This window comes from Lepidochelys kempii, chromosome 2, assembly GCF_965140265.1.
Source record: "Lepidochelys kempii isolate rLepKem1 chromosome 2, rLepKem1.hap2, whole genome shotgun sequence".
Classification (NCBI taxonomy): Eukaryota; Metazoa; Chordata; order Testudines; family Cheloniidae; genus Lepidochelys; species Lepidochelys kempii.
The window spans coordinates 50,218,006-50,233,343 of NC_133257.1; the positions used below are offsets into that span (position 1 = coordinate 50,218,006).

A 15,338-nucleotide genomic window follows, 5' to 3' on the forward strand; every position below is an offset into this window, starting at 1 on the left:
TGAAATTCAGCATTGACTTGTTAAATACCTAACTATCTAGAGCTGCAAAGAAAGAGAATGAACCATTATCTTGTGTTAATGAAATGAACATTCAAGGCTAGGTAGAGAACAAACTCTAACAATGAAAGACTTCTCTGCCTTTGTTTGGTAAGTGTCAGCCAGTCACCATTAAATACCCCATTGAATACCATTGACCATTGTGAGGAGCACAGAGCAGGCTATTTACAGTTCATACAGTTTCTTACCATAATCAATATGTTTTATTAGAAACTAACAATTTTCTCCCATTAGAAATATCGCAGGACAAAAAAAAAATGCAGAGAAAGTACAAATGGCTAATTCACCTAGAATGACAAAGTATGAAAACAGATCATCTTTATGGAATAAAAATAGTGTTGTTGTTTTTTTCTGAAGAGGCAATAAACCAAATTCAGCCTTGGTATAATGTTACTGGAATCAGTAAAGTTACACTAGGGAAAGATTTGGCTTCAGATTGTAGATTTATGCCCTTATTTTTACAAATCACATAGCTTGGTGGAGCAGCATCAATATATTGCATGCTCTGTCTACTCCCATGAAAACAGCAGCTGCAACTTCCTGTGCTCATGCAGCTCTATGCTTATAAATAAGATCCACCTAACTTTGATAGGTTTCAGAGTAGCAGCCGTCTTAGTCTGTATCTGCAAAAAGAACAGGAGGACTTGTGGCACCTTGGAGACTAACCAATTTATTTGAGCATAAGCTTTCGTGAGCTACAGCTCACTTCATCAGATGCATTCAGTGGAAAATACAGTGAGGAGATTTATATACACACAGAACATGAAAAAATGGGGGGGGGGAGACCTTTTGTAGTGATAATCAAGGACAGGCCCAACAAAGAAAATAACAGCACACCACTAGCTATCACCTTCAGCCCCCAACTAAAACCTCTCCAACGCATCATCAAGGATCTACAACCTATCCTGAAGGACGACCCATCACTCTCACAAATCTTGGGAGACAGGCCAGTCCTTGCCTACAGACAGCCCCCCAACCTGAAGCAAATACTCACCAGCCACCACACAACAGAACCACTAACCCAGGAACCTATCCTTGCAACAAAGCCCGTTGCCAACTGTGTCCGCATATCTATTCAGGGGACGCCATCATAGGGCCTAATCACATCAGCCACCTTATCAGAGGCTCGTTCACCTATACATCTACCAATGTGATATATGCCATCATGTGCCAGCAATGCCCCTCTGCTATGTACATTGGTCAAACTGGACAGTCTCTACGTAAAAGAATAAATGGACACAAATCAGATGTCAAGAATTATAACATTCATAAACCAGTCGGAGAACACTTCAATCTCTCTGGTCACTCAATTACAGACCTAAAAGTTGGAATATTACAACAAAAAGACTTCAAAAACAGACTCCAACGAGAGACTGCTGAATTGGAATTAATTTGCAAACTGGATACAATTAACTTAGGCTTGAATAGAGCCTGGGAGTGGATGGGTCATTACACAAAGTAAAACTATTTCCCCATGTTTATTTCCCCCACCCCGCACTGTTCCTCAGATGTTCCTGTTAACTGCTGGAAATGGCCCACCTTGATTATCACTACAAAAGGTTTTCTCCCCCCCCTTCGCCCCCCCCCCCCCGCTCTCCTGCTGGTAATAGCTCATCTTAAGTGATCACTCTCCTTACAGTGTGTATGATAACACCCATTTTTTCATGTTCTGTGTGTATATAAATCTCCTCACTGTATTTTCCATTGAATGCATCCGATGAAGTGAGCTGTAGCTCACGAAAGCTTATGCTCAAATAAATTGGTTAGTCTCTAAGGTGCCACAAATACTCCTTTTCTTTTTGCTAACTTTGATAATATTTCATAACCAAGAAGCTAATAAGTATAATATGCAAATCATACATGCCTAAAGCTTCCTTTCCTTGCATTTACACCTGCTATCACTTAAGTGGAGGTAGAATGAGTATTCCATATGGCTGCTGGCATTTCTCCAGCTACACTAAGCAATAAACGGTCAAAAACATCCATATACATTAAACAACAATTTTAATAAATATGAGGTCATTCATATAGTAATTAATACATACCATCTCTTACAACTACTTTGTTATTGCTCTGTTTTAATTTAGTCATATTTTAGTTGAGATCATATCACAATAGCAGCTCAAGCAAGGCATAATGTGAGAAGGCAGTCCAATTAAAAACTGCTTACAATTAAAGCACTGGTTTCAGAGTAGCAGCCGTGTTAGTCTGTATTTGCAAAAAGAATGAGGAGGACTTGTGACACCTTAGAGACTAACACATTTATTTGAGCATAAGCTTTCGTGAGCTTATGCTACACGAAAGCTTATGCTACACGAAAGCTTATGCTCAAATAAATTTGTTAGTCTCTAAGGTGCCACAAGTCCTCCTATTCTTTCTAGTTAAAGCATGGTTCATTTCTCAAGACCTCCATTCTGGACTCCTAAAGACTGACAGTAACTAGCACAAGTATAATTTTTTTAAATCAATAGCTACCACATATTAAGAGCTAGAAGAAAGGAAACCATTGTTATTGAACTCAGTACAATTCCTAGGGCACAAAAATGTCCTCATCAAAAGAACCATTACCACGACTAGCACTATTTTTGGCACTCTTAGAAGAAACTGATTCAGTCCCACATACCAGATGTTGGCTTCAAGGGCCAGAAGGGACCATTCCAAGGCCAGAAGGGACCATTGTGATTATCTAGTCTGACATCTTGCATTACAGATGCCATAGAATTCCCCGCCCCCTTCCAAAATAATCCCTAGAGCATATCTTTTGGAAGAACATCCAATCTTGATTTAAAAATTACCACTCATGGAGAATCTACCACAACCCTTGGTAAATTGTTCCAAAGGTTAATTACCTTCATGGTGCGATCATGGTTGAGGCATGCTAGCAAGCTTGAGCTTTCAAAGCCAAGGAAAACCAAGTACTTGATTTATCAAAAGAACACACACACACAATATAGGCAATTAGTCGGGCAACTTTCACCAGCAATAAACTTACTTAATAATACAACATTCAAAGAATTTATAATTAGACAAAAGACTATTATTTATTATAACAACATCAATTCCAAATGGATCCTTGCCTGAAGGCACACAAACAGAACACACAACTTTCAGCCTACAAAAGCCAATGAAGTAGCCTTCACCAAAGAAGCCTCCGCTTCATTGTATGCAAGATTCGCACCAAAGTAACCACCCTTCCCTCCACATTGCAGCATCCAAACCCAGCAATCCAAGTTGGAGTGGTGGTATGGAATGGTGGCTAGGTAGGATCAGCTAAGAGATCTGTGATAACCCCATTAAGTTTGCAGTAACTAACTACAATGGTTTTAGTAAAGCCACTTGGAGGCAGTATGGCCCAATGGATAGGGTAATGGCCTGCCTCCTCTCCTAATTTACTGTGTGAACTTTGACAGTCACTTCATCTCTCTATGACTCTGGTTTCCCTTTCATACTTTGTCTCTTTAGATTATAAGCTTTTCAGAGCAGGACCTGTTTCTCATTATGTTTATACAGCACATAGTACAGTGGTGTATGATCTGGGTTGAGGTCTCTAGGCACTTCCATCACATAAATAAATAATAAACTGGCAGTAAAAAAGATAAAAATTAAAAGAAAACAGAAGTTAAGTTATGGCTATAGCCATTAAAAATATATTATGTTCTAACTCCCCCATGTTGTTTCACCATTTGACATGGGAGTTTTGGAGCATTCATTTGTTATTTGATTTAAAAAAAATCCTTTTTCATTTTTACACCCAATTTTGCTCTGCAATAGATTAAACAGAGTTTGAATAGGACATTGTATCTTTCTGTCCTGTAACCAGAATTTGCATTGCAAAGTATATGATTTTGTGTCAAAAAGAAAAGTGTTTGTCTGGTGGGTTCTCTCATATTCAAACAAACAGTAAGGAAAATGTGTTACTGAAATTCAAAGAATAAGAATAATATTAACAGTTGTGTAATTGAGATTGGATTGCCTTGCTGGGCTATGTATAATAAAACTGTGCATATTTCACAAAGTCAAAGACACACAGGATTCTCCATTACAATGATAAAGAACTTACGATAAGTTTTGCATCCTGCTAACAATATCCATTTGTGAACAATGAATTGTACTCAGCATATCTGTATTCTTATCTACAGAATTGTAAAAATGATATGCCTAAGCTCTGACAACTGAAGGAAAAAGAAAACCATTTACTTTTTGCAATTATTGCGGAACCTAACGTAGTATTTGAATTGATCTAATTTCCTTGTAGCTTTTAATAAGATATAACTCAATCATCTTGTTAATTTCTTACCATATCAGTTTTACAAATATCTTCTGTGCATACCAGCTGTGGTTATAAATATATCTGGCATATAAGAGATATATATTCAAAAAGACTATTTCACAATAAGTATGCAACTTTTGATGAAATGCATTGATTTGTTTTGTTATGTTGAAACTGACTCAGAATTGCAGCAGTAATAATAAACCCTTAAACTGTCTTACTTGACTTAAGAACTAAAATCATTCCTCACCATGCAGATTACTAATGCTTTGGTATATTGAAATCACAACCCTCTCTAATTTAGTAATTTTCAACCTTGCTTCTAAAAGACCACCAGAATTTTATTTTTATGTAGATATGAATGCAACCTCCTTTGTTTTTAGAACAGTATGTTTGAATAATATATATATGCTATTATTTATACAGGGAGAACAGGTATGCATGGCAAATGAAACCCTGGCCCTACTGAAATCAGTGGAAGTTTGCCATTGCTTTTAGTGGGGTCAGGATTTTACCCACTGTCTTTGACCCAAAGACATTACAGTATAAGGCTCCAATTCTGTAAAGACTTACTTACATGCTTAACCTTGAGCATATGAGCTACTCACCTGTTTAAAATTAAGCATGTAAGTAAGTCTTTGAAGGACCAGGTCCTAAAATGGGGTGAAAAATTCACACCCTTGAGAGATGTAGCTCATGATGTAAACAGTGCTAGGTCAAAGGAAGAATTCTTCCATCAACCTAGCGACTGCCTCTTGAGGAGGTGGATTAATTACAGCAATGGGAGAACCATTCTCCTTGCTGTCGTGCATCTACACTGAAGCACTACAGCTACACAGCTACAGTGCTGCAACTGTGTTGCTGTGGTGCTTTAAGTGTGGACGTAGCCTCAGCAAAACAAAAACTGACTGTCCCAACAGGCTTCAAACAGGAGATGTGGTCAATAAGGTTTGTGAGTTTTCCAAACATCTTTTTCCTGTTTGGTTCACGCCATCAGGTCTTTCAGACATGACATTTCATGGCTTATTCAATGCACAAAAACCATAGGAATAAAATTAGGTATGTACATAATTTCTGGTTGCCAATTTCATTAAAACGTTGACAACTGCACAATATTAAAAATACTAAAAAACCACAATCACTGAAAATTTACTTGTTTAAGAGTTGTGCGGGTTTCCATAGCATGGGAACTAGACAACATTTTTGTGACCTCTTGTCCTATCCATCCTTAAATGGGCAAAATGTAGCACTTCCCTACATGTTCGTACTTTCCAAACATAAATCATTAGAATGAGGACATCTTTATCTGAATATTCTCCAGAATCTATTCTGCTTTCAAGACTGAAATTCATGGTCCCATAAATCCTACCACACTTGCATTTTGCTAATAGTTGGTCAATGTTTTGTCATGATTCATAGCATGTGTCCATTGTCACAAGGGTTAAGAGTCTGTAAATATTAAGAATACATGTTTATCACTGAAAAGCAAAAACATGTAGCAAAACATGTATAAGTTCTTTTTATTCTATATGAAATTCCCCTCCTTTCTAAATGTCTGAAGATGTGTATTTAAGCAGTAACAATAATGACAACGTTAACATACATTTCTTAGTGATTCAAACTGCAATCAAAATATTTTAAGTGTTCTTTGTTAGGCTGAAATGTCCTATAGCATGGATTTACCATACAATGGCAATAACATTTTATGAGCAAAATTCAGTGTTCATGTTAATTCCCTTTAATTGGCCATTAAAATAGTTTTATCTCAGCTAAAGTTAGTCAACGATAAAACAATATAACATTTTATACACCTGCTGAAAGAAAGAATTTTAGATTTATTTGGACAAAAAGAAAAAAAAATCTGTCATACGTAGCTTGGGAAAGCCTTGCTTCTTGGTTTAAGGTCATTTAAAATAAGCTACTGTATCTATGGTAAGCAAACAAAGAGTAATCAGTTACTGAGAAGAGGGCACCTGTTGTTAAATCACTAACTGTATGTCTACACAGGGAAGAAAAACATGGGCTTGGTCACGTAGCCTGCACTCCAGCACAAGCCCAGAAATCTACCCAGCAATGAAACAGCCCCGCAGCCTGGGTCCTGCAAGCCTGAGTTGGCTGGCACAAGGCCCGCTGCGGGTTATTCTTTGCTGTGCAGACATACCCTTAGTGTCAAAACATTTTGGGTCTGATATAATGCTTATTAAAATCAGTGAAAAGCCTCCCAATGAGTTCAATGATCTTTGGATCAGACCTTTTTAGTACAGTTTGTTTGTTTTGGTTTTACAGCTTTTTCTTTCAATTATTTTTAAGAAGTGCTTGACACATTGTGTCTGTAACATGGACAAAGCTCCTTTCATGCTGACAGTGCTGAGAATCATACCAATAAAAAATATATCAATTCTTTCCAAGCCTGGAAGAAAATGAAGGGGTTTAAAAGACTTAGTAGATTGCACTTCTTGGTCTGCTGCTGCTGCTGCTGTTCTTCTCAAGGAGATAAGCAGTTTATCATTCTCTGGATAAGGTGAATAAGAACATCCATTCTAATAAATCTGGGTTTTATGTAATACATACTGATTTGCCATAGCACACAGAAAAATATTCTAGGCTATTTCTGTGAATACATTTGTTTTAAAATAATTTAAACTCCAAAAAATGAAGGAGGACAATGAAAGAGTCAGTCCCTAAGGGGCAGAGAGTACATCAAGCAGAAATAGGGGGCTGCAAAGGGCCAGCAGGATAGGGGGAAATACCTTCCTGCTCCACATATCACTGGGCCCAGATATCAGCAGGCTCCTCTTTCCCTAGCCACATGGGCTGGGGAGAAAGAGAGGCACTTTTGTAGGGGCAGCCACTATATTTGTAGCCAGTTATCTTGTCTCCTCTTAGTTATCGTTTAGTAAGATGATGTCTAGTTTGCTATTTTAATACTTCCTCATCAGTCATTCCTTCTATCCTCTTTATCACTTTTGTTGCATTTCTCTGAATTTCCTCCAATGTAATAAAATCTTTGTTACTGAGGTGCTTAAAACTGAATGTAGTTTCTGGCTGTAGGTGCAATGATACCAGAAAGTATAGGTGGGGGGGGGACGGGGACGACAACTGCATCTCTCCCTTTTTAGCAACTTGTTTCTTCTATAAATTGCAACCAATATGTCATTAGCTTTTTTATTGTCATACCACGTGCCAAATTCATGGCGAATTTGCTGTTCCAATTTTTGGTCTCTTTTGACATTACTGCTTTCCCTTTAGTTAAATATCTGTGTCTAGTGTTAATTGTCCTCATATATGTCAGCTTGAATAGGTCAAGGCTCAATCTCATTCTGTTTTCTTATTTCTAACTTTCAAAGACCTTTTACATGATTTCTTTGCTCTCAAAGACGTTTGTAACTCCTAAGTTTAATACCATATGCAAATTTAACTCTTCCAAATAATTAAAGGTTTCAGAGTAGCAGCCGTGTTAGTCTGTATTCACAAAAAGAAAAGGAGCACTTGTGGCACCTTAGAGACTAACCAATTTATTTGAGCATAAGCTTTCGTGAGCTACAGCTCACTTCATTGGATGCATAAAGTGGAAAGTACAGTGAGGAGATTTTATAGATACACACAGACCATGAAAAAATATACATTGCAAGGAGAGTGATCACTTAAGATGAGCTAGTACCAGCAGGAAAGTATACTAAGTGAAACTATTTCCCCTTGTTTATTCCTTCTCCCCCTTCCCCCCCGCCACTGTTCCTCAGATGTTGTTGTTAACTCCTGGAAATGTGCTGGAAATGGCCCACCTTGATTATCACTTCAAAAGGTTTTCTCTCCCCCGACCCCAACCTCCTGCTGGTAATAGCTCATCTTAAGTGATCGCTCTCCTTACAATGTATATTTTTTCATGGTCTGTGTGTATGTATAAAATCTCCTTACTGTACTTTCCACTTTATGCATCCAATGAAGTGAGCTGTAGCTCATGAAAGCTTATACTCAAATAAATTGGTTAGTCTCTAAGGTGCCACAAGTACTCCTTTTCTTTTTGCAAATAATTAAAGATATTAAAATAAAAACAGATCTAATGATGATCCCCGTAGCATCCTACTAGACAACTCTCCCACAACTCAATAACTTGTCATTTCTCATTGTTTTCATTTGTCATGTCCTACAGCTAGTTGTCAGTCTATGTGACAATGTTCATACCCAAGCCAATTTGAATTTATTCTTCAACTAACATTTTCTAAGACATAGCATCAACTGCTTCACTGAAATCACAATTTGTGTCTTATAAGAACCTGTTTGTTTTTTTAATTGCTCATGGCTCAGTTATCTATTAGCTGTTTACAGAGCATCTAATTAGACCAATTTCATCCCACTGAAGTCAACAGCAAAACTTCCAGTAACTATAATTGGGGTAGAATTTGGCCCTTAATATTTGCTATGTTATTTTACTAGGGATTGAAGTTAGATTTGAGAGTCATCATGGTCAATGGTGCCAAGCAGGAAGTTAGAAGCTTCCGAGTTCTATCAGCATTGACTAGTTGTATGGCCTTGGACAGCTCATTTAATATCGCTACCTCAGCCTCTCCATCTGTAAAGTGGGAGTAATAATACTCACAATCACTTACCTAACAAGGTTATTGTGAACATTAACTAGTTGCCTATAAAGTAAAATGCTCTGGCATTAGTAGGTTGATGGAAAATGAATAGCCAGGGTTCCTTTTTGAAGCTTAGCATAAGGATGCAGGGACTAGATCCCATGCCTGGGAAACCTGATGTTCCCACGGAGCCACCAGAAGGCCATGCAAAGCCACAGCCAGGGAGCACCGTGGAGAATAGGTGCTGCAGGGATAGGCCTGGGACCTAAGGACCCAGGGACCCAGAGTAACAGTATCCTGAAGCCCTTTGATGGGCCAACCACCCTATTTAGCCCTAAAGGATGCCCCAGGAAGTTGTCTGGGCAACAACACAGATTTGGGGCTTGCTGCAACTCCAGACCTCATCTCATCTCTTGATCTCTGGTCTCTGATCCCAGCCTGACCCTGATTCCTGCCTCTGGATTCCAGCCTGGTACTACCTCTGGTTTCCACTCTCCGACCCCAGTCTGATTTTGACCCCAACTATTGTTTATTGAACCCGACTCTAGTGATTCCTCTGATCCCGGCACACCAACTACCATCCCTGATGTGTGGACCCCAGCCCAGCTCTAACTGCTAGGCCAGTCCACTTGCTTCTGGTCCCTTATACTTAGTGCTATATTTACTTTCCTCTTATCTTCAGTTCTTCACAACTCTTCAGAAATAATTGTCATTAACTCCTTTAATATATTAGCACGCATATCAGCAACCCACCCCAGGATTTATGTATGTACAATTGTTCCAAGTATTTTACATGCTTTGTAAATCCATAACTGGATTTACATAGTCTTCCTCATAGCTTCATTGTCCCAACTTTTTATTTTACTGTTCATGTTAAATACAGACACTTAAAAGTACTTCAGTATCATAGACAGTTCAGAATCAACAGTAACATCATCCCCCTCCTTGTTTACCCTCTTTCCCTTGGTCCTACTTTCTCTCCAGTATTTTGTTTTTCCTGATATATTTGGAACTGTTCTTGGTTCCCTCAATCCCTTTGGCTAATAACTACTAGACACAAGATATAGTCTAAAAGACAAAGCACAGTGCTGGGAGCCAAGCTTGTCTGATTTCTAATCCCAGCTCTATCACCTATTTACTGCTTAATTTTGGAAAAGTTGCTAAATGCGGGATTGTGTCATTGTTTTACTCAGCTGAGCTGAGGAGTAAGCCCTCTCCACCAACCTCTTATTAAACCTACCTGGATCTTGGGTTTATGGTATATTGGAAACAGGTTAAAAATGACAAGCTATCACTTTAAATGTGAGGGATTTTCTGGTTGTGTTTGTAGGCTAGGAGGCTCTGAGGGAAGCCATGTGATCTGGGTTGTCTCACCAGTCTGGAGACAGCTTGAAGCAAACTAGGATGATCTGTGCTTCTGTGCCATAGGAGCAGACTGTTTTCTCTCTGTGTGTTTTGAGGTTCTTGTGTGTTATCGTTCTGAATTCTAAGGAAAATTAAAGTATTGTTACACTGCACCCTTCCAGCAACAGTATTTGTTTTCCATCTAATGTATGCATGCTGTGAACACAACAGGGTACAGGTCTCATGTGGACTGCAGTCCTTTACACTTTGGAACATCCTTTGTGAGCAACTGGTTAGGAATGGCCACAAAGAGGCAGAGTTTGGCTCCACCCCCTCCTAACTGGTCAGTGTAGACAACCAGGTATGAGGAGGAAAGCACGTTACATCCTTTTGAGAGCTGTAGTAACTTACTTCCACCCCAGAGCAAGAAGGGAGAAAAAAGAGTATCAATTGCAAAATTTAGCTCCTGTTCTATTCAGCATCTTATACCATATCCCTGTGGTATCTGAGCGTTTGAGACTACAACCCAGTTCAACTGCTGCTGAAGGAATAAGTAAATTCTTCACCAAAATTTTCTTTGAATGGCATTTTCTCACCAATAATTATATACAGTAGCCATCTGCAATTAGTCACCTGCAGAAACTATTGCAAATTCCACATACCTTACCCATTCATAGAGAATTTGCTGTTTGGTCGTATTGATCTGACAGGAGTCTAAAAGAACGAAATGGACTTCATCAAGCTGAAATCCAGTGAATGTTAGAGAGGAAGGATGATCTAGTGGTAGGGTTCTAGCATGAACTTCAGAAGAACTGACTTCATGTTTCTGCACCCTCACAGATTTCCTATGTGATTTTAGTAACAGATTTTTAAAGGTATTTTGGTGCTTAAAGATTCAGATAGGCAATTTTGAAAATCCCAGTAGGCCCTTCCTTATGTGCCTAACTCCCATTGATTTCAAAGCAGTTAGGTGCTTTTGCAAATCCCACTAGGCACTTATCTGCATCAATAGGCATCTAAATGCCTTTTGCAAATCTGGCCCTTAATCTCTCAATTTCCCACCTGTAAAATGGAGATAATAGCACTTCCCTACCTCACAGGGATGTTGAGAGGATAAATACATTAAAAACTGTGAGAGATTCAGAATTTACGGGAATAGAGGCCATATAAGGACCCAAGAGAACTAGGTTAATTTAAAACAAGCTGTTAAAAGCCGTTTCAAAAATTACATATGCCCTAAGCCCCCTGAAATATGTATGGTTTTATAATCATTTTCCTGTTTTTAAAAAATGTTTCTCTCCCCTGTTGCCTTGTGAAAGAAAGACCTACACAAACAAAAACAATCTAGACAGATAAGAGTGAAAACTGACCATAGATAAAGTGCTGTTGCCAAATACAAAAAGCAAACAAACTGAAAAAGATTTATTTTGCACAATTTTATTTCAGTCTCCATAGTCTTAGCTATTACTTCTACCTATAGCAGGTAAATTTTTTTCCATACAGGTGTTATTTTTAATTTAAGAATATGCCTTTATGAAAACTCTATCATGAGGTTCAATAAAGCTGGAATTTCGCTCAGATTTTAGATTCTCCTAACTATATGGTCCATCTCTCATGCTACAGCATAATAATTGAAGTCACTTCTCTAATTATATGTGTTTGTAATCATTTCAGCTACTTGTCAGAAACAAAGAAGCTAAAAACTGACTTTCCTAAGGCTATTCAGCTATGGTAGAATATCCAAGTGAATAAACACAGCATTACTTACAAACATTAACAAAAACCTTTGGTTGAGATTTTATTGAAACAGTGTTGTCAGGGTTTTTTGTCTGAATCCATATTTAATGCAGATAGAACATCCTGGACAAAAAGGAGAAAGATCCAGCATCTCACATTCTACTTTTGAAAGAGATACACATTTTTCCTGACGAATATTAAAGATCCTGATCTTGCAGTTCTAATGCATGCAAAATATCTATTAAAATAGGGGGGAAATGTCTGTATGGAAGTTAATGGATAAGGTTCGAAGTGGGTACTAATTCCATTAGAAGTGCATCTAGGCATCTAAGAGCACAGTTGTCTCTGAGGACAAGACTCTACTCATCTTACACAGACAAGTAGCCCCACTGAAGTGTAAATGATCAATTCAGCCACGTAAGGCCAGGTCTACATGCAGACTTCTGCCAGCAGAATGCTATGTTGGTCAGGAGTGTGAAGTGAAGAAGTGCGCTGAGCTGTACTGGCAGAAGTGCCTAATGTAGATGCATCTATATCGGTACAATTGCACTTTTACTGGTATAGTTTGATTTGCTTGAGGGGCACAGTTTTACTATACCAGTGCAAAGTGGAGCTTTGCCCATATTGCTGTGTCTACACTCGGGCCACTTTGCTAGTGTAGTACAGTGGACCAGGTTTCAGAGTAGCAGCTGTGTTAGTCTGTATCCGCAAAAAAGAAAAGAAGTTGTGGCACCTGAGAGACTAAACAACAATAAATTTGTTAGTCTCTAAGGTGCCACAAGTCCTCCTTTTCTTTTTACAGTATACCCGTGTAACGAAGCGGCCTCTGGTGGGACACTACTGAGAGTATCAATTCAGGATAAATTGCTTAGAGCAGGGCAGTTACAGTCCAAAGCTGGAGTTCCTTTACTATTTAGGCACGCCAAACCAGCCAAACAGAGAAGATTTTGGTTTTACCCCACTGGCTAACCAGAAGCCATACAAGCAATTCCCTTAGACACTCCAGTTTCCCAGTATCATCACTAGCAGCCACTCCTTATTAGGATGAATGGTTATGAAAACCAATACCCCAAAGGACCAAGCCCCAGACCCAGGTCAATATACTAGTCAGATCTTACCCACAAATCACACTGTTTCCAATCCTTTAGAATTTAAAATCTAAAGGTTTCTTCATAAAAAGAAAGAAATATAGATGAGAGCTAAAATTGGTTAAATGGAATCAATAACATATAGTAATGGCAGGTTCAGGCTTGAAGCAGTGATGGAATAAACTGCAGGTTCAAATCAAGTCTCTGGAGTACATCCACAGATTTGGATGGATCATTCAGTCCGTTGTTCAGTACTTCAGTTTGAAGCAAAGTTCCTTCAGAGGTAAGAAGCAGGATTGAAGACAAAATGGAGGGGTTTCCAGGCCCTTTTATATCCTCTGCCATGTGGAAGGACACCCCTTTGTTCTTACTGTGGAAAATCACAGCAGCGAGATGGAGTTTGGAGTCAGATGGGCGAGTCACAATTCCATGCATGACTCCGTTCTTTACAGGGAGAGCAGCCATTGCTCACATGCTACTTCGAAGGTTCCCAGGAAGACTTCTCATGTGGATTGGAGTCTCCCAGGGTCCATTGTCAGTTAAGTGTTTCTTGATTGGGCACTTAATCTGAAGAGTCTCTTCTCAGTAAGAAGAAAAGGAGTACTTGTGGCACCTTAGAGACTAACCAATTTATTTGAGCATGAGCTTTCGTGAGCTACAGCCACTTCATCGGATGCATCCGATGCATCCGATGAAGTGAGCTGTAGCTCACGAAAGCTCATGCTCAAATAAATTGGTTAGTCTCTAAGGTGCCACAAGTACTCCTTTTCTTTTTGCGAATACAGATTAACACGGCTGTTACTCTGAAATCTTCTCAGTAAGCTGGCCAAATGCTTCACTGGTGCTACTTAGAATCAAACACATTGACATACAAGTACATAGCCAATATTTATAGCTTCAAATACAAAAATGATACATGCATACAGATAGCATAATCATAACCAGCAAATCATAACCTTTCCATAGACGCCTCACTCGACAACCTTTGTACAATATTTGCTGCAAATATATAACAGTGTTTGCAACAATGATCTATAGGGTTACAGTTCATGTCAATAACGTCACAACCAGTATTCCCATACCAGTAACATGGTCCTAGTGTAGACATGGCCTAAGTCTAAGCAGTATTTAGTCCTTCAATTGTAACTCCCACTAATGTTAATAAGCTGTGACATGATGGTCATTCTCTCGCCTGTGCTAAATGTCTGTTTCGCCTAGCCCCTCAGAACTACTTTTCACCTCAGCCACCTGATCTTCATCCCTCCTCCTTCATTGCCTCCCTCTTCTCCACCGCCCTGTTTCCTTCTATTCTGTGTCTCCTCTGTCTTTTGTCTGTTTAGCTAATCCTCTCCTAACTATGCCCAATTCCCCCCCCCCCGACACACACACCCAAAAATCTGTGGCACTAACATGAGGTTTGCTGTCATTCCACCGTTCACTCTGCTTGTATGATTTGCCCCTACCCAGTATCTGCCTTGACTATTTAGACGAAACTCTTTGGGTCATAGATGTTTATTACTCTGTGTCTGTGCAGGCCATAACATAATGATCCCATTCTTGGGTGGTCTCTTGCCACTACCACACTAGGCATAATAAATAATGACATTAATGAGGTGCTCTGCTTAAGAATCAAAGTCAATAGGGAATTCTGTTAAAAAAACAGATAGCACAATCTGGATTGTTTTATTTAGAGTCTGATCCTTCTCCCAGTGAAGTCAATTGGGGTGGAGTCCTGGCCCCATCTAAATAAATGGGGCAAAAGTCCCATTGAAGTCATAGCATCAGAATTTCACTCTTGGAGGTTTTCTCTCTCCTCCAGTGCATTTGCTTCAGTGGGAATGGGATTGGGCCCTTATGTTGTATTATATTTTTAAAACTTGGAAAATAAGTTGAACCTCTAATACTGATGTAGCCTGTGCAACACTCCACCCCTCCTCCCCTGAATAACAATGTTTTTAAAAAGTGTTTCCACTGCAATTCTGAAGTACAAAGTGGATTTTGATTTATTTTGAAGGGAAAAAAATACACCCAGAAATAAAGCTTTGTCGGCAAGATTTTACAAGCAGCAATAGAAAACAAAACATTAAAATCCAGCACATTTTACAGGCACCCATCAAGGTTTCTGAAGCTAAAATTATGTATTAGATATTGAAAAATGGCACTATGGTCCTCATAGGTTAATGCATTTAGAAGATACTTATTCTTCTGATCTTCCTGTGCTGTAGTAGCTCTGACAATTCTGACAGTCAAGAAAACCCCCAATGA

General features: G+C 38.9%; 1 protein-coding gene across 19 annotated transcripts in view; it reads right to left on the reverse strand.

The window, feature by feature from the left end:
- RALYL (RALY RNA binding protein like) overlaps positions 1-15,338 on the reverse strand; it is a 612,319-nt gene that overhangs the window by 329,812 nt on the left and 267,169 nt on the right. The gene's annotated exons all lie outside the window — the stretch shown is intronic.